The sequence below is a fragment of the Lissotriton vulgaris genome, chromosome 5 (genome assembly GCF_964263255.1).
Source record: "Lissotriton vulgaris chromosome 5, aLisVul1.2, whole genome shotgun sequence".
Taxonomy (NCBI): Eukaryota; Metazoa; Chordata; class Amphibia; order Caudata; family Salamandridae; genus Lissotriton; species Lissotriton vulgaris.
This window is the reverse complement of record NC_141693.1, coordinates 1,769,962,275-1,769,987,134: the sequence shown is the minus strand read 5'-3', so window position 1 is coordinate 1,769,987,134 and position 24,860 is coordinate 1,769,962,275.

The window sequence follows — 24,860 nt, the reverse complement described above, 5'->3', positions numbered from 1 at the left end:
TTTCAATCTTGTTGGGTGTCAAGTGTTAGCATGTAAGATGCTATTGCATGCTGTTGGTTTTCTGTGGATTTTTGAACAGAGTCTATTATTCTTGACAAAGATTTCCACATCGAGGAATATTAAGGAATGGGAGCTGATTGTCGATGTGAAGTTTAAACTGAATCGGTTGTAGTTCAGGGATTCAGTAAAAGCTTTCAATGAGTTCTCATCCCCGTCCCAAATTACGAACAAGTCGTCTATGAAACGACACCAAAGTTTGATTTTTGGCCCATCCGGATTTTCGTGGTCTCTCTTAAGCACCTCACTTTCCCATGCACCCATCAGAATGTTTGCATACGTGGGTGCAAATGATGTCCCCATTGCTGTCCCCTGCTTCTGGAGATACGTCTCCCCCAGAAACAGAAATGCATTGTGGGTCAGGCAGTATTTGAGCATATCCAGTAACATTCGTGAGTGTTCTAGAAAATTTACAGATCGTGCCATGAGGGCTTCTTTTACGGCCTCAACACCATCCTCATGGCGTATTGAGGTATAAAGTGAAGTGACATCGATTGTTGCCATTCGATAGGTTGATTTCCATTCACATGTGGATATTCTCTGCAAAAAATCCATTGTATCCCTTAAAAAAGAAGGTAAGTTGGTCACATAGTTCATCAGAAATATATCTATGAATCTTGAGGTGGATTCCAAAAGGGACCCTATTGAGCTCACAATGGGTCTCCCTGGTGGACGGTCTAGTGACTTATGGATTTTTGGTAGGAAATATATGGTTGCCATGATCGGGTTGTTGGTTTTTAGGTAGTTATACTCATCAAAATCCAGTAGACCCCTATCCTTCCAGGTTAACAACATTGAATGATATTCATTTGTCCACACTTCCATCGGATTTATGGTCAATTTTTCGTAATGTTCCTGGATAAGAAGTTGTCGATTTTCCTCCTCAATGTAGTCTTTGACATTTTGGATAACGAGGTTGCCCCCCTTATCAGAGGATTTTATAATTATGGACGCATCGTTTTTTAAGTCCATCATTGCATTTTGTTCTTCTAAAGAAAGATTTTGTCTTTTAGTTTGTCCCTTTTTTGTGGTTTTATCTGAGATTTTCATTATTTCCTCAACCATAAGCTCTTGAAACAGGTCGACTTTGTTGCCAGGTGGTAGTTGTGGGCAAAATTTAGAGTTCCTTTTTAGACCACTGTTTCCACTCATGTTAGTAGGTAGACCAATGCTTTCACAAAAGTTAATTTCCATTTCCGATGTAATTGTATTGTCCTCTTGGCTATGAGAGGGGGTTTCTTTGATTGAGGTCAAGGTTATCATAGCAGTTAAATCCTTCTGTGTAACTGTTGATATCGTTTTTGTTTTAGATGCAAACTTTTTTGATATTCCGATTTCTTTCAGCAAAGTGTTTCTTTAGTTTCACCTTTCTGCAGAATTTGTAGAGGTCAATGCGTGCGTTAGGTACATTCATAGTCTTTGTCGGGCAAAAAGAGAGACCTTTATTTAAAAGTTTTAGATGAGTGTCCGAAAGTTGCTTATTCAATAGATTTACCACTATGTTAGGTATGGACATCTGTTTCTTAGCTTTTATTTTGGCTTTCCTTTGCCTCGCTTTGCTTTTACTTCTTTTACCACCCCTTCTGGTTTTTGGTTTGTCGGGGGTTTCTTTGGTGGACGTTGTTCCTTCCCCAATAATTGGATCTTCCTCTTCCTCTTTGTCGCGTTATCATGTGTGCTAACTTGATCTCCCCCTGAAAATCCAATGGGATTGTGTTCTGTTCTCCTTCAACTGAGCTTACTTCGGAGATGTCTACTTCTTCAGTGGGATCAGTGGATCTATCCATGTTTTTATCCATGGCCACATGGCTCCTTAGGGTGTCATATTTTCTTGCGAAGGTGTAAATTCGGCCATTCATGTAATCCAACCTGTCGCTCATGAACTTATTGGCCTTCCTTTTCTCTACCTCCATCTCATGCTTGGCTACCTTCTTTTCCATATTTTCTAATGCTTCTTTGCTCTCTTCAGATGTGGGGATGTCTGCGAGTTCTGCTTGTAGAGCCACTATCATGCTCAGAATTTTCTCAAGTTTTCTCTCCGCATGGATGATAAGGGTTCTCATTAGTTTGTATGAACATTCGTTTGTATCAGTCTGCCATAATTTTATCAGATCGGTGTCCAGGTCATTCAAGGTCGGCATAATCAAGATCCTCAAACCTCGAGGAACTCTTTTAAAATCAATATATTTTTCTAGTGATGTCTTCTCCCACCACTTATTTATTTCCTGGATTCGTAGGTTCTGTAGTTCTCTTACAATATTGGCAAATGTTCTCCTTGTTTTTCTCTCCCCCATCCCTCTTGGCGTCTGAGGCTGTTGTTGGTGCATTGTCATCATTCAGAAGCTCGCTTGCCCTCTGCTGGCGGTTTCTTGTTTTGTCTGCCATGTTTTCACTTCTGCTGGGATGGGTTATTAATTGTTTCTTCTTGACACACTGTTGCTGTTTGCTTGGTGTTTTATATGTTCGTATTCGAATTGGGATAACCAGCTCCTTTGATCCCAAAGGTTTGTTGGACCCAATTGCACGCTTCTGTTGCTTCCTGTGAGGCGCCTTGTGCTCCCACGGTGAATCCAAAAATGCTGCACTACCCCTTTAAGGATATTCTGAACTCGTCGATCTCTCCGATGACGTGGTGCCTCAGTTTCCTCGCAGGGTGAATCGTTAACGCTCTCCCTTTCGCTAGGGATTGTTGCCAGGCTGTACGCTTTCAAAATGTATGTGTGTGTGTGTGTATATGTGTATATGTATATATATACATATACACATATACACACACACACACACACATATATATATACATATACACATATACACACACACACACACACATACATATAAATATTTTGACATATCTATTTAACAAAGGCAATTGTACAGTGTAAAAGGCAAAGCACACAAAGCCATTACTAAAAAATATTTAAGCTGATAAAAACCAAATTTTAAATAATTTTGAGACATTAAAAAACAGTCTGAATTAAAAGTTCCCACCAAACGGAACATTTCGGTATCCAGCAACCACAGACTATGATCCAGATCGAAAGTGCACAGCAGACAGCGGAATATGGGCTGCACACTTTAAAGCCAAACAAGCCGAAATAAGAACCGATGCTCATACAGTTCTCGAAGCAAAGGTGCGCCAAAGTAATTCTATGCGTTCACAGCATAATAGCTAATCATCATCATCATAAACTTTATTTCGGTCATTACGACCTCAAAAGTACAATCAAAAATACATACAAGGTAAAAAAAAAAACATAACCTCATAATTAAGTTACATATTTTTGTAAAAGCAACACTATAAATCAGTATCAATGGGTCCAAGAAAATAAAAATAAACATACAACAATACACAATCCAGATCATATGGAATGGCTAATCACATCGTAAAGAGAAAGGACTGGACACTAGGCAAGAATACATAAATGGAAAGTGTATAGTGCAGATAATAAATAAATACATTAGTATAAAAAGTTCAGAAAAAGGTGACCAAGTCTTATCATTTAAAAATTGGCGTAAACTTCACATTAGGCTTTCTTCCTGCTAAAGGTTACGTCTATACATAAAATTATAGCAATAATAAATGAATAACTGCTTTGGGTTTCCTCTAACAGTAATTGAACAGGTTAAAATCAAATCAGGATAACAAAACTGTACACTTAAGGCCGTCATGAAATAACCATTAGGGAATAGACTACCCAACTTACAAGATCTACAGTACTTATGATTCTGTTCTCAGGGCATCTATTGCCCGATTGGAAAATTTTAGAAAGTACCTACGAGAGCACCATATGGAAAATAAAAAACCTGCGACTGAGTAGACAATAGGGATTCTTGTAACATACTGAAGGATCCGAAAAGCCTCCACACATTGTCTAGTCCCAAGGTTCCTACAGATCTGCGCCAGCCAACGTTTTCTAGCTTTGTTGTGGCCGGGGCAACTGAAGAACACATGATATGTCTCATCAGGGCAATCGCACGCCGGACAATTTGGGTTTTGCATACCCTTCCATTTGTGGGTGAAGCAACGAAGGGGCAACACCCCATACCTGAACTGGAGGTAAAGTTTTCTGGCGGCAGCTGGTGTGATAATATCTAGGGCAGATTCAAATAAAGGCCTATCCTTTATCTCTAGGAACGCTGAGGTTAGCTTGCCTGTTCGGGAGCAGCTGTAAAGCTGGGCCAGATTGTGCTCCTCAAAAAGGGTCTTCAGTTGTTTTCTAGAAATTGAGGAGCAGGCAAGCTCAGGATCCACCCAGAATTCCCGAAGCCCCAAGCTGATGGACATATGTTTAATATGTGCTAACTAAGCATGGGCGCAAAATCCGTTCCGCTCGCGGAATTTGCGGATTTTCCGGTAAATTCTCAATTCGCGAACTCTCGCGAATTTGCCGAAAATCCGCAAATTCGCACGCAGCGGATTTTTTTGCTTGGTGATACAATATTGCGGTGCGCGGCGTTCACTTACCGTCATTCAGCGTTTGCAGAGTTGTTTTTCTCGATATTTTGAGTGTGCTGCGCCATTTTGGATCTTGCTGTGGGGTCGCCGCGGGAGTTTGGCGACCGCGATTACGTCATCGCGGCTTGCCACCTTGCACAGCACGCATCGTGAGAGTTCGCAATTGCGAACACGTAGATGCGGCGGGCAGCAACAATCTCGCACTCGCGAAATTGCAAAATTAGCAATTCTGCACAAGAAATCCACCAGCAAGCAGCATAAACCTTCTGAAAATGGTGATTTTTATCAGAATAACTCCTCAGGTTGACATTTGCCTGCACTTTGCTTTTGCAAGGAGTCCATTTTGGGGGGGGGAAAGGAAGGAAGTGCCCCACAGTCTACAACTTCCTGTTCCTGTCCAGCAGGCTCCTCCTAGTGCTTTCTTCATGTGCTGGTCACTTTCATTTGGATCTTGACCTGGAAGGATTACTTTTTGTGGATGCTGCTGGATATTTGGATTTGAGGCGTTTTTGACTTTCTTTGGATCACTTTTGGATTAGAAATTTCACAAGTAAGTTTGTTTGGGGCATTACAGTTGCTGCAACTACAATTTTGGAATTTTCGATTTTTGGGCTGTTGTTGGGGCCTTTTGCCCAGGGGTAGTGAGTGGTGCATGGACTGAGTCTTTCTGTGGGGTCTCTTTAATGTAAACATCATGGAGGGCATGGATGGCATGGGATTGTGCGGATTTTTGTGTGTTTTTCGATTTTCTTGGCTGCTGATGGGGCCTTTTGCCCAGGGGTAGTGAGTGAGTGGTGCATGGACTGAGTCTTTCTATGGGGTCTCTTTAATGTAAACATCATGGAGGGTATGGATTGGATGGGATTGTGCTGATTTTTGTGTGTTTTTCGATTTTTTGGGCTGCTGTTGGGGACTGGCCATGTGGGTGGGGGCCATTTTGAGTGCTGGTACAGGCAGGCTCTGGCCATGTGCTGGGGGCAAGGGGCCATTTTGAAGGCAGGCAGTGTTCTCAGGCCTGCACCATTTTGCCTAGCTTTCATCCTACATGCCCAGGGGTAGTGAGTGGTGCATGGGCCTAATCTTTATGTGGGGTGTCTTGAATTTAAACATCTTTGAGGGCATGGATGGCATGGGATTGTGCTGATTTTTGTGTGGTTTTCAATTTTTTTGGCTGCTGTTGGGGCCTTTTGCCCAGGGGTAGTGAGTGGTGCATGGGCCTAGTCTTTCTGTGGGGTGTCTTGAATTTCAACATCATGGAGGGCATGGATGGCATGGGATTGTGCTGATTTTTGTGTGTTTTTCGACTTTTTGGGGGTGTTGTTGGGACTGGCCATGTGGGTGGGGGCCATTTTGAGTGCTGGTACAGGCAGGCCCTGGCCATGTGCTGGGGGGCAAGGGGCCATTTTGAAGGCAGGCAGTGTTCTCAGGCCTACACCCATTTTGCCTAGTTTTCATCCATTATGCCCAGGGGTACTCAGTGGTGCATGGGCCTAGACTTTGTGGGGTGTCTTGAATTTAAACATCATTGAGGGCATGGATGGCATGGGATTGTGGTGATTTTTATGTGTTTTTCGACTTTTTGGGGTGTATAACTGATGTTCCTCTGTCTTCCATTGCTTTTAGGTGCACAAGAAAACCACCATTGCCAGGAAGAAGTCCTGCAGCGGTGTGTGCAGCATAACGTCACGTGTGGCCACAGACAAGACAACTCTGCGACTCGTGCAACTGCGGCCTGCTGTTCTGACATCTGAAGAAGATGGCCCCAAAAAAAGTTCCCCGTAGCTCCTCTAGCAAGAAAGTTGCCAGTAAGGAGCAGAAGAAGCAAGTTACAAAGGAGACTGGTGTGCCGCCCGCCACATTTTTTGGGAATAAAAAAAAAAAGTACGCCTGCAGCAGCAGCGGGATATGCTGGGGACCAAGCTGGTAGCAGCACCCCCTCTCCATTGGGCTCAGTGCCACCACCACCACGCCAACTTAAGTCCAAGCCCTTGAGTGCTGCAGAGGCACTTATTCTAGTTGTTCAATCACCATCGACCAGTGATGTTGGCTCATCGCAAGAAAGTAGCAGCAATATCCCTCAATCAACACAGGTTGTTGTAACTCATCTGACGAGTGTTCAACAACCACAGCCGCAACAACAACCACATGTGCAAGTACAAGCCCAAGTACATGTGGAAGGAGAGGCAGCGCAAGGAGATGCGCAAGCAGAGGTGCATGGAGGGGCACAAGTGCCCACAATAGTTGTTCCTCCCGAAGTAGAGGCGCATCAGGAAATCGACATTCAAGCCGAGGTATCATTTGAGGAAGCCACTCCTCCTGATCATTCATTGTCTTCCACATCCCTAGCAAGGAAAAGATCAAGGATGGTGTCTACATCTTCTTCAAGCCCCCTTCCTTCTGATGATATGGATCCAACTTGGGAACCACCACTGCCGTCTGAGAGTGAGGCACACCATGATCTGACAAAGGTAGCTAAGCGTAAAAGGAAGGTCCCCGAAACTCTCGTACTTATGGAGTGTGGTGCTGAAGAAGAAGTGGTGTATACTACTCCTGCTGATGAAGACTCTCACGACGACGACGTCATCATACACGCCACTCCAACCTCAGCGGGCATGCAGCAAACAGACATTTTTACCCTAGCCCGAAAATCTGCTGAGCGTGATGTTGTCGACGAGGAGGCAATGGGACCACCATCATTGGAGTTAACTGGTACACCACCACCTACCGCTTCCATATTTTTTTCTCACCAGAAGGGACCTCCATCCACCTCAACCTCAATTAGTAGTGGTGCAAGTGCACAACGTAGTAAAGTTTGGCAACACACATCCTCCACTTCGTCTGGCATTAGCAGCATGACCAGTATCGCCTCCTCCGCCCCCAGAGACATTTGAAGTCCTCAGTTTGGGACTTCTTTAGTGTTTGCACAACAAGGGAAAACATATCCATTTGTAGCATTTGTAAGCTTGCAGTTAGTCGTGGTAAGCTTTATACCAACTATGGTACCAGAGGCCAGAGAGGTCATCTTGAGAGACAGCACACTGTCCAATGGCATGCGCACCTAAAGGAGATCAAGGAAGCCCGAATTGGAAGTCAACAAACTGTATCCGTTGATGTTTCATCTGATGACGAAGAGGAAGAAGCGACAAACATTTCATCACTTACACCCAGTACCCCTGTCAGCAGCACACCCCCTGTGAGCCACACTAAGAGTGTGGGAGAGAGTGAGACACCAATGCGAAAAAGTTCATCATCACCGAGTGTAACTGGGTCGAAGAAGTCATCATCATCATCCCGTAAAATCATGGTCCAGCCCACCATTAGAAGCATGTTGTTTTCAGAAGTGCCATTTGAACGCAACCACCCAATGACGCGTCTGTATAACACTAAGCTGGCTAAAATGCTAGCTCTGGACCTTCTCCCTTTTTATTTTGTGGAAGGGGTTGGTTTTCTTGAATTAGTGGCAACGCTCAGCCCTAAATGGTAGGTTCCTAGCCGGTTCTATTTTGCCAGAGTTGCGGTTCCAGCACTACATGCAGATGTGCTGGAGGTGATTGGGGCAGCTTTGCAGAAGAGTGCTGTTCACACTATACATCTGACAACAAACATGTAGACCAGTGGCGCAGGCACTGATTACATGTGCATCACTGCACACTGGGTCTCTTTTTTCCAGGAGTTACAGCAAAGCTAAGAGCAGGTGTTGACCCGGACAACATTTTTAAAGCTGCTCGGAAACATGCAACACTAGCCATGTTTGGCATGGAGACAAGTCATACAGAAGAAAACATTTTGAAGGAGTTTAACACAAAGGTCTTTCAATGGCTGTCCCCAAAAAAACGCAAGATTGGTTATGTTTCTACGGAAAATGGCGCCAATGTAGTTAAGGCCATGGATATGGGTAAATATTTCAGAGTGCCGTGTTTGGCGCACTGTATAAACCTGGTTGTTAAAAAATTCTTGAGTGAAGAAAGTCCAGTGAGCGAGTTACTGACCATCTGCCGAAGAATGCGCACACATTTCAGCCATTCTTTTAAGGCCCGGAAGCATCTGAGGGGCCTGCTACATGAACGTCGACTGCCAGTGAAAGCACTCATCCAGGAGGTGGCAACACGTTGGAACTCAACCTTCTACATGCTTGAGCGTCTGCATGAGCAGTTTACGGTAGTCGATCAGTATTTCTTTACACTGGGTACAGCTATGAAGGACCTGAGGATACATGCGGAGCAATGGAAGCTAGTTAAAAGCCTGACAGACATGCTTCGTCCTTTCGAGGTCTTCACGTGTGCAGTCATCAGGGAGGACTGTAATTTGGGAAACGCTATCCCATTGTTGCGCATGCTAGAGCACCAACTGAAGGCGGTGTCTTCTATTTTTCAAAAAGATGAAGAAAAGCAATAAGCTTTTGATTTGGCGGAGAAATTATTACAGCGCCTACTTTGCGATGAACGTCTTTAAAAGATCCACACAGAACAGCATTACATTTGTGCTACTATTCTGGATCCACGCTACAAAAAGGCACTGGCAGGCAGAGCATTCTTTTCTTTTGGTGATGCAGAAGTTTTAAAGTACAAACGTTGGCTAGCTCTGTCAGCCATGAGGTTTGAAAGAGAACAGCAGGAAATTGAAGGAAAAGGATGTACATCAGCATCAGCAGGCCATCCGGAGTCAAAAAAATCCACTTCTGCACCTGTGGCTGTGGCAGAAGTGACCTCTCAGCCGTTAAAGACACCAGCAACCGGATCATCTGCACCAGACACAACAGTAACATTTTGTGAAGAAGAGGATTGGCTAACTCAGCTTGGGTTTGCTTCTCAAAAGGTCCCAGCAAAAAGTAAGCAAAGTGGAGGAACCGTGGAGAACCTTGAGTCGATGGTGCAGGACTATCTGAATGACTCAACAGAGGTCTATGTTCACGATGACCCATTGGCGTATTGGCATGGGAAAAAAGAATTGTGGCCAGAGATCTCCAACCTGGCTATAAACTACTTGTCTTTCCCACTCGCAAGCGTGTCTTCTGAACGTGTTTTCAGTGCTGCTGGTGGCATTGTAACTTGCAAAAGGACCCGCCTCTCGCCCAAAAATGTGAAGAGGTTAACAATGATCAAGATGAATCAGCACTTCATACCACCAGATTACAAAGTACGAGAATACACGCCAGAAGAAGACGAGGAGGATACCAACTTAGATGAGGGAATTTCTTCTCTGTTAGGTGACCTACTCCCGCCTGAATTCGCAGAGTATGAGGACGAACTCTTCTTCCCTGACACCGAACCCTGAAAATGAGCCAATGAATCAATAACTTTCTTTTTTGTCCTTATTCACTTTTATTCTGTGTGTATGTCTTTCTTTGTTTTGCATAGTCAATATAAATAAAAACTTTAATCACCTAATCACAAAAACAAGCCCATCAGCAGAACTGTCTTCACTTATTTGCTTATTGATTTGAAGGTGCCGCAGTCTGCATTCCTCAGGTTCACAAGTACATGCTCCTCTATCCTCCTCCTCCAGACTGGATTACGCCCAATGAAGAAAGACTCTGCACTTGTGGGGTGTTCTACTTCTTTGCGGGTGAGTTGACGGCTCTGGGGCCATTGCTGGGAAGGTCTAATACCGGATAAAAGTGGTTTGGCGAAAATCAGACTTGAAAAAGTTTTTGCCTTTGTGCTCACTATCATGTTTTGGGGGGCCTGTTTGGGGGACTTCCTGGTGTTTGTGGGTGGGTTTCGGGGTATGGGAGCACTGCTGGCACAGTCTAATGTTGATTGCATTTGTTTTCTAGGACATCCATGGTGGAAAAGTGGAGTCATGGCCTAGCTGCACAGCGGGACAGAAGGCCGAAAAATATTTTAAGTATGAGATTTTCCATTTTTGCTTTTTGCCTGTTTGGGGGTGTTGTGCTTTTTTGTTGGGTGGGTTGGCGGGTCTTGGGGCATTGCTGGCAAGGTCTAATACCGGATAAAAGTGGTCTGGCGAAAATCAGACTTGAAAACGTTTTTGCCTTTTTTGCTCACTATCATGTTTTCGGGGGCTTCCTGGTGTTTGTGGGTGGGTTTCGGGGTCTGGGAGCACTGCTGGCACAGTCTAATGTTGATTGCATTTGTTTTCTAGGACATCATTGGTGGAAAAGTGGAGTTATGACCTAGCTGCACAGCGCGTTTGGACAGAAGGCCGAAAAATATTATAAGTATGAGATTTTCCATTTTTGCTTTTTGCCTGTTTGGAGGTGTTGTGCTTTTTTGCTCGTGGGTTGGCGGGTCTTGGGGCATTGCTGGGAAGGTCTAATACCGGATAAAAGTGGTTTGGACAAAATCAGACTTGAAAAAGCTTTTGCCTTTTTGCTCACTATCATGTTTTCAGGGCCCTGTGTGGGGGGCTTCCTGGTGTTTGTGGGTGGATTTCGGGGTCTGGGAGCACTGCTGGGTATGGGTACTTTTGTTTGCAAGAGGTTTGAAGCAAATCCATGGTGGCAGAGGGGAGTTAGGGCCTAGCTGCAGAGCGCACGCGGAGGGATTTTGGAAATTTGCCTGAAAATGACTAAGTCCCCATTTTTGTAGTTTTGCTTTTTGGCTGTTTGGGGGTCTTCTACTTGTTTTCGCCTGGGTTGACGGCTCTGGGGCCATTGCTGGGAAGGTCTAATACCGGATAAAAGTGGTTTGGACAAAATCAGACTTGAAAAAGTTTTGCCTTTTTGCTCACTATCATGTTTTCGGGGGCCTGTTTGGGGGGCCTCCTGGTGTTTGTGGGTGGGTTTCGTGGTCTGGGAGCACTGCTGGGTATGGGTACTTTTGATTGCAAGAGGTTTGAAGCACATCCATGCTGGCAGAGGGGAGTTAGGGCCTAGCTGCAGAGCGCGCGCGGAGTGATTTTGGAAATTTGCCTGAAAATGACTAAGTCCCCATTTTTGTAGTTTTGCTTGTTGGCTGTTTGGGGGTCTTCTACTTGTTTTTACCTGGGTTGATGGCTCTGGGGCCATTGCTGGGATGGTCTAATACCGGATAAAAGTGATTTGGACAAAATCGGAGGCAAATTTATTTTTGCGTTTTTGCTGATTTGCTTGTCTTTGAGGTGCTCTTTGGGGGGGTTCCGGGTGTTTGTGGGTGGGTTTTGGGGTCTGGGAGCACTGCTGGCACAGTCTAATGTTGATTGCATTTGTTTTCTAGGACATCCATGGTGGAAAAGTGGAGTTATGACCTAGCTGCACAGCGCGTTTGGACAGAAGGCCGAAAAATATTGTAAGTATGAGATTTTCCATTTTTGCTGTTTGGGGGTGTTGTGCTTTTTTACGGGTGGGTTGGCGGGTCTTGGGGCATTGCTGCGAAGGTCTAATACCAGATAAAAGTGGTTTGGACAAAATCCATGCTGAAAGGCCTTTTGGCGGTTAGCACCAGCAGCAATATTCCATGTGTTTGGGGGTGTTCTAGATTTTTGCAACTGGGTTCTGGGCTCTTACAGCACTCGTGGGACTGTGTAATCTTGGTTGCAAGTGGTTTGAAGAAAATCCATGGTGGAAAGTAGGGGATTTGGCCTAGTTTAAGAAAGCGTTTGCCACTATTCTTAACTTAGGGCTCGTTAGGGTTAGCAGTATTGTATTGCATTTGTTTTGGGCGGGGGTTATAGATTTTTACGACTGGGTGGGGTCTTGGAAAACTTGTTGTAATGTCTAATTTTGATTGCAAGTCGTTTGAACATAATCCATGGTGGGAAAAGGGGGTTTTGGGCATACTCTGAGTGCGTTTTGACACGATTTGAAATTAGGCCTCTGTGAGGTAGCAGCAGTATTCTGCACGTTTTTGGGAGGGTAATGTGGGGTGTTATAGATTTCGGGGATTGTCATCTCTGAAAGTGACAGTATAATTTTTGCACTACACAGCGTGCCTTACATATTTTTTCTCCGAGGTGTCTCTAACACTTACTGTTGTATTTTTCCATCATCAATTACAGGCAGGCTTTTACCCTGTGCCATTGATGTACTACTCAGGCTTACAATTAGCGATCCGCAAATCCGCATCAGGCAGGCAGTGGACAGTGTGTCTGGTCACCAAGATTGATCGACGGTACCCGGTAGCCGGGTCGGAATTGGAAGCGGCTGAGAGCACCTAGCCATTGTGGCAATAGCTTTGGAACCGCTGCCCGCGGGAGCCCTGATGAAGTCGCGGGCTGCTAGCCCTGACGAAACAAGTGTTGGCTGGGCGTGGTGGATAAAATCTGAATTGAAGGAAAACTTCTATCAAGACTACTTCCACATTGTTTGTCTATTGGTTGTGTTGTTTGATTACCTACAGCATTTACTCTGTAAAAGGCGACATGTGCACAGATACCTGTTGTAACAGAATAACATTTTGGCATGTATCTTTCCACCGTCTTTGTAAGCCTGTGACATTACTGGGAGTTTCAGGAATTCCACTAGCAGCACTATGGGTGGACTCACTACTACATACATAGTCAGAGAGTACTAAAAAAAGGCCTTTTAAAACTTTTTTTCTCTTGGGTTGCAAAAGAAATCACTGGTACGTGAACTTGTGCTCGCCGCCATAATGGCAGCTCACTCTGCTTTCACCCAAGAAATACAGACACAGGCCATGATGATGCAGACTTGCAGTACTTTAAGCAGTACATGCAAGTGGGGATCTGAATGTCTTACTTTTCTATAGGGGTGGCACTGCCACTGGCCATACTTCTTCCACTCAGCGTCTGCTCTACTACATCATACACCTCTGCTATCGACGAGGAGGATAAAGAAAATAACATCCAGGCTTCAAAAGTACGTCTATGATTCTTCTTGATGTCTCAAATGTACCAAAATGTATTTTTGTCAAAAACCAACTAACACCCTTTTCATTATATTTTGGAAAGCGCTGTCTTCTTATGTTGAATTGCATTCAACAAAACCATTCTTTACAGTCATAAATATGAAGATTCGCTCGTCCTTCGTTTCACCCTTCTTTAAGTTTTAGTTCTTCACATCTCTAAACCAGGGGCGTAACAAACACCCCCGCAGGGTGGGGGCTCTTGGAGAGAGAGTTTTCCACGGGGCACTGCGCTAGGGTCTGAGAAGGGATGAAGCAGCACAATGCTGACAGAGCAGGAAAATGTTTGCACCTCCATGGCATGAACAGGAGAGAGCTGTGGGTAGGGCTGGGGTGGCAGAGGAGCCGGAGAGTTGTAAATTCCGGGGGGGGGGGGGGGGGGGGGGAGGATCCTAATGCTTTGCCTGCTGCAGGGTCGGACCCTGCCTGCCTGTCAGAGATGTCTCACCAAAGGAACGTCTTCTTGCTGCTGCTCTGGGCAGGGGTGGTGCAGTGCCAGCAGCAAAGAGGTAAGAGTGGACAGGAGCAGATGAGATGGGTGCCTGCCAACCCCATCTAATTTTTGTGGGGAATAACGAAGTTTCCATAACTTTGCTTACAATTCATTGTTTTTAATCAAGGTGTGCGTCCAGGTGTGGATCATCATTTAGCCGTACATAAGGGAAGCGCCAGGCAGGTGCACCGTGCAGGGCAATGCTTCTCTTCACTGCAGTTTTCATTTTAAGGGGTTCCGTTTGAAGATGTTATAGATTTGACGAGGCAAGTTATAGAGCTGTTCTTTTCGTGTAATTTAGGAATCAGTACAGTGCTCTTAGGTGCTGTCTTTGCGCAGTCCGGAACTGTAAATGCACTGGTTGAAGTTGCTCAACGTGTAGCAGGTACAGTGGCACCAGGCCCAGCAGTGTGAGGGACCACTCTACCGCTGTTAAAGCTGGATTTTACTCCCATGCCTGATGGTGGGGCAATTCCTTGCTTGCATTAAGGCCCATGGCACCCTTGCAGCTCTACTGCAAATGCACATACAGTCACTTGCAACAGCGCATAACATTGTGAATCCATGAATGGTACAGTTATTATTTTAAGTATTTACATCTCCTGAAGAGTGGTGGTGATGGGACTATATCATTCTGCTCACACTGTGTTTCCAAGTAGGGGAGTCGTGATGAAAAAAACAAGTCCATTAATTCAACAGTCAGCATCCTTCAAGTGCTCAACTGACTTTTTTAGGCAAAGACATTGGATTGCCTTACCTTGTCAGCTAAATCGAATCCCCATTGCAATCATATGGAAAGTAAAAAACGGTCACGTATTTTGTCCTATTATAACCGTCTTTTTTATTTGTCCCATTTGGGAGATAAAGCGATGAATCCATTTGCTCAGGTTCACACATGGGGTAAAGCGTGTAAAAGGATTGAATTCCTGGCTGCCAGTTTCCACAGTCTGCACTTAGCCACTGAATTGCATCTGACTCCCTGTGACCTATCTGCTGCTGGGTGACTCTAGTGGATAAGGGTACACTTTGTTGAATGTGTTGCAGATGTTTTTCTGCTGAACAGGGACCATTGCTGTCGGTACAGTGGGGTGCAGATGCACCCCTTCCAACTTACCCAACCCCCCTTTGCAGTTTCCTATGCCAGAGGCGGGTCCCGCTGGTGAGCTAAGGAATGGCAAATTATGTGGCACAGTCTTTGGCAGGGCTTTCTTGCCATGAATCCCATTGGTATGCAAAATGCAAAGCTTTATAATGTATGCACATTGACTTGCTCCTGTTGAAAAATGTATTAACCAACACTCGCTGATTTAGTCTTAATTGAAGCACTAATCAACATTGTATTAGCACTCAGAGTAAAGTAGATTGTGTAAAACTACGGGGGAGAGAATGTGGCCTATCTGCTAGGGTGGGCGACCTCGGAGCTGGGGAACCGGGTTCAAGTCTCGGCAGGGACGCTCAACATTCTGTGATTCTGAGCAAATCTCTTAATCTCCCTGGTGCTCATGTAAAGCGATCTGATACCCTCAGGTCTAGTTCGCCCTATATAAAACTCCACACAAAAAAACAGGATCTGTTGAGATGCATTGGTAGGTAAAAAATAAGGGGAGGAGCTATCAGTGGTGCAGTCAGTGCAGTGGTGCTCACCTTGATTGCCTTTACAGACTGCATTATTTTACTCAATGGCTGCTCAGATCAGTGTTTTCCTCATATCTGCCCTGCACCAACCTCTCTGTTGCCACTCGCTGGAGAGAAAGAAACTTGAAGGGCAGGTAGAAAAAAAACAGACTGGCCGCAGATGGGCATCATAGATGAGCAGTGGTTTAATTTGTAGATTATTTCTGAGAGGCTGTATCGCGATGGTGCTCTGACTGCTTGTCAGGAGTTGTGATGCTTTATAAGTGAGTGGCGCAGCATCAGCCATCCAATGACAGAGCAGTTCATAATCAAGACACTTTAGAGGAGGTACTGAAAAGGCAGGGTAAGCACTTTCGGCACATGCAATGCTGTCAGTTCATCACTCACCACCAGGGCCGGCATTAGCTCTGGTGGTGCCCCGTTCTACAGTATTTTTTGGGTGTCCTCCTCCAATGACCTCCTCTTCGGATTCCCACTGTCATTTGTCAAAAGTGACCCTCATCTCTCCATAGCCCCTCTATCACATAAATTTCATTTGTTTTAAAGCACTGTTAAAGGCTGGTTTTACTAATCCACTCACCTAGCCTAAAAGAATATAGATCTGTTCTTTGCAGCAGGCATATTAACCCTCTCTGCTACTTTATGGCAAGTTAAAACTGCCACTAGACACAACTCTGATCTATTTCTCTAGCAGGAACATTCATTACAAGAGTTATCTTGTCATTTTTATTGCTGCCCGAAAGCTGGATGCACAAGGAACTCTGCAGCAGGCGTTTTTAAATAGTAAGAAGCTGCTAATCACAGCCCCCCTCTTGAGTACAGTTCCCCTCTCCAGGTCAGCGCCTAGTGCGGCCTCACCACTCGCGCTGCCTTAAAGCCGCCCGTGCTCACCACTCCCAAGCTCAATTGCTATATGGATATTTTCCCTTAAAAGCTAGAATAACTTATAAAAATGAACCAGTAGTGGAAAGTTGAAATAAACACATCTATGGAAGTCAGGGTTTTTCCAGGGTAAACAAAGGTGAGCGCTTTTGTTCTAGAAACTTAGACATTTACTTGGCATTAAACTAAAGTGTGTTGTCTGTACATACAGTCCCTCCTGGGGTGCAAAGTCTTTTAGATTTTTTGGGGGATGCTGAAGCTCATTACCACAATGTTATAAATGTGCTTAGATTCACAGCAGTCCATTTGGGGACAGCACTTGTGCTGGAGAAAGGTTCTTTAACCCGAGCTCCATGGTAAACACTGCAGAAGACCCAAGATCACAAAGCGCCGGCCAGTGCATATTTAAACGTAGGGACAAAAATGCTGCAATTTGTATTTTTCAGATGGCATTATGTTGTTAAAACCTATATGCAGTAGTATATTTGAATTCTGCCTATCCATAAGGTGATGCAGCTCTTGGAGTTATTTAACGTATTTCACTGGTATGGGATTCTAACCTTATTTTATAGTTTCATTCTCAAGTGCAGAGTGAGACGTCTACACATGAAGTCTGAACTCTTATGGAGAAATATAAGAGACGGAGTGGAAGATGAAATGAGAGAAGAGAGCGCATCCATCTGAGCAACCAAATGAGAGAAGGGAAACCTGTGATTGAGAAGTGTAACAGTATGAGGGGAAACAAATGTGAGGAGCCAGAGAAAAAATTAGGTGACAGGAGAAGCAGAGCATAGGGGGAGAAGAACGAGAGAGGGAGGAAAACAGAAAGTAAAACAGAGGAGGAGCAAGATAATGAGAAGGAGATGAATGGAAAGAATGAGAGTGAGGCACAGAGAGAGAGACTAACGGTGAGAGAACTAAGAAGTGAAGAAGCAGACTTTGAGAGAGGGAGAAAGTGAGAGAGAAGATACAGTGAGATCAAAAGAGAAGACATGTTTTGTGATCTAGTGTTCATGAATTTGAATCTCAACTAGGCCAAGTCACAGTTTCATCTTTTTAAGGTTGGTAAATGTGTACAGTAATGCCTTCGAAAAAAACACTTTATTATAAGAGGTGTCTTGAGGTGAAGTGGGTTATCAGAGAGTTCCGCAGACCAAAGGAGAGTGAAATAACTTTACAGTGTTTGAGAGTAACAGCGAAAATATAAGACCACAAATCTGAGAAACCTTAATAAACAGAGAGGAATAAAGTAATGTTTAAAGAGCTCAAATGTGTGCATGGGAGAAAGAAAACAGGAGTAGAGCTATGGTAAATGTATTAATTTGCACTTAGGAAAAAACACTCTGGAGTTTGAAAGAATATAAGATCAAATGGCGAAAGAAAGCCCTAAAGATAAAGTATAAAAGGAGCCTGAGAAACCCAGAGAATCACATAAAGACTGAAAGAGACCCATAAGAGCAAACAAGACACCCTTGAGAATGAGGGAGAAAGGCAGTTAAGCCATGAGAGAAAGAGACCAAATGAATTTTGTAAGGATCTCTGTAAAAGAATACATTCTCGTTCTGTTGAACATCATCAAAATATGTTATGCAGAGAAAATTAAAGAAGTCAGAGATGGTAGATTGTGTTGGGTGGACCATTGTCAGGGGATAGTTAAAGAGACGGATGGAGGGATGGATGAGCAAAGAGAGAAAGGTTATGTTAGACAACCTAGGAGAGAGTGAAAAAAATCCCTTCAAATAGATTGAGAGATGGGACAAAGATTGATGAAGTAGGGCCTCAGGGAGCAATAGAATGGGTCCCAAGTAGGCAGAAAGAGTGAAGGAAACAAGCCCATAGAGAGAGGTGATAGAAATGTTGAAAAAAAGGACGAAAGAGCGTTATCAATGTAGGGTAAAAAGATCCCAAATAGGAAAACGGGTGGAAGAGACCGGGAACCCACAAAGAGAGTGAAAAAGTAAAACAGAGAGCCAGTGAAAGACAAAGGGATAAGGCGTCTGTAAAGTATTAAGACTTTGCAAAAGACCGATAATGCGGAAGGAGAAATCCACCCAAACAATGGGTAAAGGAGACACATCAGAAGAAACTTAGATAAAGGAAACTCCGGAGGGAGAAGAGAATAGTATTGCCTTTAAACAAGTTGGTTATCAGTTTTCAGTGCATGTGTGATGTGCTGGATTGCGAGCACAGAGTTTGAAGCTCTCTAGTTAAGTGTAAATAGCTCACACTGGTCTGATCAGCCACTGCCGTAATTCCCAACAGTACTACCTTCTCAGACTGCTCAGCGGGATCAAGGTTCATTCATTAAGGCTCATGGACCATTCTGCCTATTCCATAATTAAAATCCAACTCTGTGTCAGGGATTACATTTCCCAAGCTGATAACTCTTCATATATTGATGATTTGACATTTAAGGCTCACATTTACCATCACACTAATCAACGTAAATGTACTTTTCTTTAATCTTGATGCAATTAGAATATCTTTGTTTATAAAATATCTAAGCATTTAGTGGCATATTCTATTCTGCTTGGTATAATGAGGTATTTTCCCTCAAACGTTTTAATTTGCTTTATTCTCCTTGTAAATAGTGCTTCTTATTGCCACACACAACTTTGAATTTTACTTGTGTTGATGGAATATTATATTAATGTTAACATTTTATTATTTTGCAGACCCATTGATCTTTTATCGTTCAGATCTTTTTATTAATTTATCCAGGTACAAATACTCTTACCTAAATCCGAAGGCCGATTAAGTAGAACAATGGGACATACAGTGGGAGAACATAAGAAGGAGATAAACAGTGAGGAAGAGAGGATACCAGGGGGGACTGGGAAAGGTTGGAGAGGAGGGATAAAATATTAGGGGTTGCCACCCAGGGAGCATAGCCCCTCTTGTCAGAAATGTATTCAGTGTCAGCAGGTTGGGTCTTTAAGTGCGTCGTACCCACTGAGGTCAGTCTTTATCTTGTTGCTCAGGTGTGCCTCCTCATCCTGTAAGCTGTTGTACTCATAAGTAAAGAGGACTAGTAAATTCCAAAAAGTCCTCTGCCAGAGATTGGATGCATGGGCCCCTCATTTTGTCAAAGTGTAGCAACTTGTATTGCAGGGAAGCAGAAAGCTTTTTCATCCCTGTGAGGTCCCATAGATTATGTAGCCAGTCAAAGTGAGACAACAATGCATCCGTGCCCCATTTGGCTTTCATGACATGTTTAGCCCCACAAAAAGCCATTATTATTGCCTTCCCTTTGTTAGAGTGTAGAAAGTGTGTTTGGACATTTGGGAGTCTCAGTAGGACGTAACTAGAAAGACGGGGTATATCTGTTTAAAAAATGTCATTGATATCTTTTATACGGCCTATCAGTAGTGTTTGAGTTTGGGACAGAGTGTGTCTGGGTGGCCAAAGTTGTGTTAACAGCCATAAGGATTGTTGAGTTTCCATTTCACCTTCTGGCTGGGGTGTAGTACCAAAAGTGTGTCACCTTAAGCATTGCTTCTTTTCCTGAGGTACAGAATGAGGAGGTGTGCACTTTTTGGAGGATGTCAGTCCATTTCTTTTGGATGAACTGAAAGTCCAGCTCAGGTTCCGAGCTGTGGGGCTAGAATGGTTGCACAATTACCATGTTTTGAATTGTGTACCCAGACCCACCTTATCCAGTTTTTCCCACAGAAAAAGGCCAGTGCGCTTGATCAAATGCCTTGTCTCTGTCAATTGACAAGAGAAGTGCTGAGACTCACTCCACCGAGAACGTGTGTCTGTCTGTCAGTCTCTCAGACACCTTGGAAGAGAAAGCTGCACAGTGTGAAATGTTAGGTTTGTGACTGGTTGTCTTTGCCTTGATCGATTTAGAAAAATTTGGGGAAGACACCTTGGATTGTTTCTGCAGGTAGGTTGGAGAAAGAGGTCGGTCTTAGTTTTGGGCTGATTATCAATAAACCAGGAATTTGGGACTCTAGTGAGTCTTGAGTAGCGGGATCACATGGTGGAAGGTTGGGTGTTGGCTGGAGATCCTTCAGTTGCTCTCTGAACATTAGCAGGTTGGACGGGTTGTGAAGTCTGTTTCAAGGGCTTTTGGCAAACATTAAATGGATCAGCCCTCTGCAGAGTATTTTAAAGTGAGTTCTTGGGAAGATGGTGTGTGGTTGGAACACAGCTTATTTTTTTAGGTGATTTTGTCCTTGATTCTTAGTGGTGCTTATCAGTAAATGGCTTTGTGAGGTAGTAGCGTGGAGTTTGAAAAAGAAGCAAGAGCGAGTTGTTAGCATCCAGGAAAAACAACATTGGACTGTTTAAATACATTGTGCCAAGAATGGTAACAGACAGTTGCATGTGTTGAAAACCTCAGCCCTGCCTGGTCTTTACAAATTATTATCAGAGTGTGGAAATCAATGCATTTGCAAAATTTAAAAGGCAGCAGTGAGAGATTCCAAGACCAGGTTTACTAATGTCACAGCTGACAGAGAAGGTTGATAAGCCTACGCTGACCAAAAGTAAAGTGTACATCCTCTTTAAGCCAATGTGCTGACCTAAATGATGCCCCTCGGGCTCTTTTTTACCTTTTCCTATGTTGGAATATGCCTGGGTTTTTGGGAGTTGTGTCAATGTGGATGTCTCTGTATTTGAGGTACTGACCTGCTGGGGGCTTTTTTTGTTTGCAGAAGAGTATACAACAACATTGCTATGTCACTGTACAGAATACAACTAGAATGCTATTTGAGTGATTAGGAAAGTGAAGGGATTTGAACAAGGCTATTATACATGGCCCAAAACAAAAAAGGGCTTGTGGTGGGTCAGTGGAAGAGATATGTCCCCCATTCCAGCAAAGTCCTCCCCTCTATCACTGGCCTTTTTGTATGTGTGTGAGGGCGTGTGTGTGTGTGTGTGTATGTAGATAGAGCGAGAGAGAGAGATTCAAACACTTTAATCAAACAGCACTGATTTGCTAGAAAAGGTAGTTGGACAATTTAATGTGTGTGGCAAGGTGCAGTGTCAGTTTTTTCTGTGTTGTCACCCAATACATTGATCAGCTGTGGTGGTGGGCACTACCGGAGACAGGACAAATAGCACCGGGTAACAGGCACAATCTGGCCTCTATAGAGACACCAGTGAAGACTCTGGAGTAAATAAATATAACATCCCCTGCAGTATGGAGGGTCGCGGGCCTGAGAGCTCTTGACTGGCACAGAGAATGGGGGCCCCCTCCATGTACTTTGCAGGGAGGCCCCCTCAAGTTTTGTTACGCCACTGCTCTAAACTTCATCTGATATGACTTGGCTTCACAAATCACAATAAAAATTTGCCAGCTGAGTTGAAGTGAAATAGAGGGGGCCATTGGTTACCAGAGAAGTACCGCAGCTAATGCTATTAAAAGTCAAGGTTGACTGTCTTCTCCGTGATAGCCCCAAAAGTAGTTCTAAATTAGTAAATGTTCTTGACAGTACAGTGTACTTATACTAGTGTACTGTGTACTACTGTACAGTACATCATACACTCCTTTGCGTGGCTACTCAAAAAAAATTCAATAAGTAAGGAGTATAACAACTTACCACCGTCCGCCGCCGCTGAGTCTTCCCCCCCCAGCTCCTCCTGTTGGCGCCGCCGCATCCTGAGTGGACCCCTCCGCACTGCTGGCCCCGGCACTGGTTGTCATCTGTGCCGCGTCAGATGTTGTGACGTCTAGGAAAAACATGTCATATTTTCAGATGCCATACACAACCCCCTATTTTGTCTCGTAACGGAAGAAAATGTTACATAATACATTTTTTTTATTACTGGGATTGAAAAAAAGTAACGGTTTTGGGGAGGGTGTTAACCTTTTATATGCTTATTCCATTAAATGCTACACTTGTTCTTATGACAACTGATGAATGGTTGCTTAACGGGCACCATTTTTCTTATTACAGAAAGAAGATTCTATTGCCCTTCTGCCAAACAATTCTCCAACTTCTAGTAAGTCATCACCAGCAGTACTTTAAGTACTTTAAAGAAGGTGGGGCTCCCGCACAGTTATTCTAATAATTTCATGTGTCTGTTAACTATTATTAATTTTGAGTCATACTAATTTCATTCATGGGAATGTTGTTGCAACTTTAACGTCATCTTCATCCATCAGAATACTTCGCTATTAAAAATAAAGAAATAGTGTTTTCATTTCTTAATTGAAAATAAAACTTTAAAACTAACAAACACTGTGTGGTTTTTGTTTACGAGTGAGTGAGCGGAAAGGTTTGAACTACTGCACTTGGCAGCCATGTTTCAGTGACTCAGATAGGCCGGGACTCGGAGGTAGTCTTCTTCTGTTGTTCTGGGTCGTAAAAATCATTGGTCAGACATTCTAGATAGTCGGTCAGGGGATTGGGGGTTCAACTTCTGTTCGGACTGAGGTATGTCGAAAGACGAACTGCACCTATCATCTTGTCCATACTTCTTTGTGTGCAGAATAGTCCCTGAAACACTAGCGGTATGGGATGTGCTCCTCTCAAATCAAAAAGGATACTGCTACCTTTTATTTGGTGTAAACAATTACATTTTGTTGTTGCAAATTGTCAAAGCACTTACATTGAGAAGACTGGAATAGACAGCAAGGGAAACCCAGAGGACTACACTCAGTGCCTAGAGCTATTGCTGTATCAGAGTTTTGTTTCACACCGTTTGCCGAATGGGCAAGCTTAGCTACCTACACAGACCGACTCATAATTGTAAATAGTAGTAGCACAGAGAGTGATGGTAGAGGCAGGATAAGAATGTAGAAAGTAGTCTACATTAGAAGAAGATCCAAGACTATTTTGTAAAACATAGAATTATTAGGAACCAGTTTATAATAAATAGGAGCTGTAAAAGTTAGGGAAGTATAAGTATTAAGATAACAATAAGACAACTTACTGGGGCCAGCAGAAGAGCCTGGAAGGGACTGCTCCTGTCCAACTTCTGCCACCGGAGTCTGTCGCCGCCGTCGCCTTGCTCCTGAGAGTTGCTGGTGATCATGAAATAAAGAAACACAACATGGATGATTGTTTTTTGGGAAATATTTGATTTCTTTGTACTCAATCTAAAATTATGTCGGGGAAACAAATTAACATCAATTGCATCTTATCAGGTCAACTAAGAGGATAGTAGTACAGTATTGCAGGATTCGCAGACCGTCTAATAGGAAAGTTATGTAATCCACTAACTACATCAACAACAAAAAGGTTCTACTACGACTGCCATCACTCAGCAGCACGAGAGGTCGCGTGACAGACACAGTCCGTCATCATGATTGCAGACCACTAACAAATGTCCGAGAACAAGTAATATATAGTATACTCAACGTATCAATCCACCACTATTTCTTCAAAGTGGCAGCAGCAGGAGTACAAAGAAGGACTACACTTGAGTCTGTCTCTAGCATTACGTAGTAATGCTCTCAAATGACTAAAAAGTTGCAAACAAGTAAGCATAGTAGAAACGCCAATAATCAGGCGAGCACCTGCAATGACAGAAGCGATTTAAACATTAATTTACCTGCAATGTAATCTAATCAGCAGCATTCATACTCTTCAGGAAAAAAATAGATTAGCAATATAACAGAGCAGAAAGAAAAAAAGTAGTTATTAAATAGCTACTTACAAAGCCCAGTGATCTCCACACCAAGCAGGTCGAGCATGTCATGCTCCCGGTCCAAGATGTCACTCCACTGGTGCGTCACTTGGTGGTAGGTGCCCCGGACACCAGACTCCTTATACATGCGCCGGCACACCTTCTCCCACCGCTGGCGACACTCCCGGAGGCCGTAACCGGAAGCAATCCGCCCACCTGCTGCCACGGTCTTAGGGAGGTGGACCTGGACAAAAAACAGAAAGGCGGCCACCTCCACTGCAGAAAAGATCTCCCAGGGCTGCACTTCCTCCCCCTCCAACGCCCGCAAAGGAGCCGGGTACGTGGGCCTGGGCCCTTCCCCTTGCCCTTGCCGCCTCTCTTAGCCATGGTCCTGGGCACAAGAAGGAAAGAAGAATAGGTGTGAAAAAAAATAAGAGAGAGAGCAAAAGAAATAAAGTAGGTAATTAAGTAACACAAAGTTAAAAACAAACACAAAATATAGATGTAGGAAATTGAAGAGAGATAAGCAAAAAAAAAACAAAAAAAGTTCAGAAAAACATAGGATTGCAAAGATGTAAGGTGGATAGAAAGGTAGCATTCCCAAAACCATAGCAGTGAATAAAAAACAAGATGGCCGCGCCCATAGAGGACCGCGTGGGTAAGTTTGCGTGATATTTCCCCCGCGAGCACGCAAAAACGCCCACGAATAAGTAATCGCGTGCCGCATACGACGCACACTTGCAACGAGCGCCCGGAAACGGAAACAAGATGGCCGCGCCCGTACATGACCTCATGGGCAACCTCAGGGTCGGTGCACTGCAAGCGGCCCGCGAATAAGCAAAAAACCGCCGGAACACGCAAAAAAAAAGAAAAACCGCCCGAACATGCAAAAAAAGAGAAATCAGCAAATTCGCACGAATTTGCGGATTGCAAGTTCGATTTCACGTCCCGC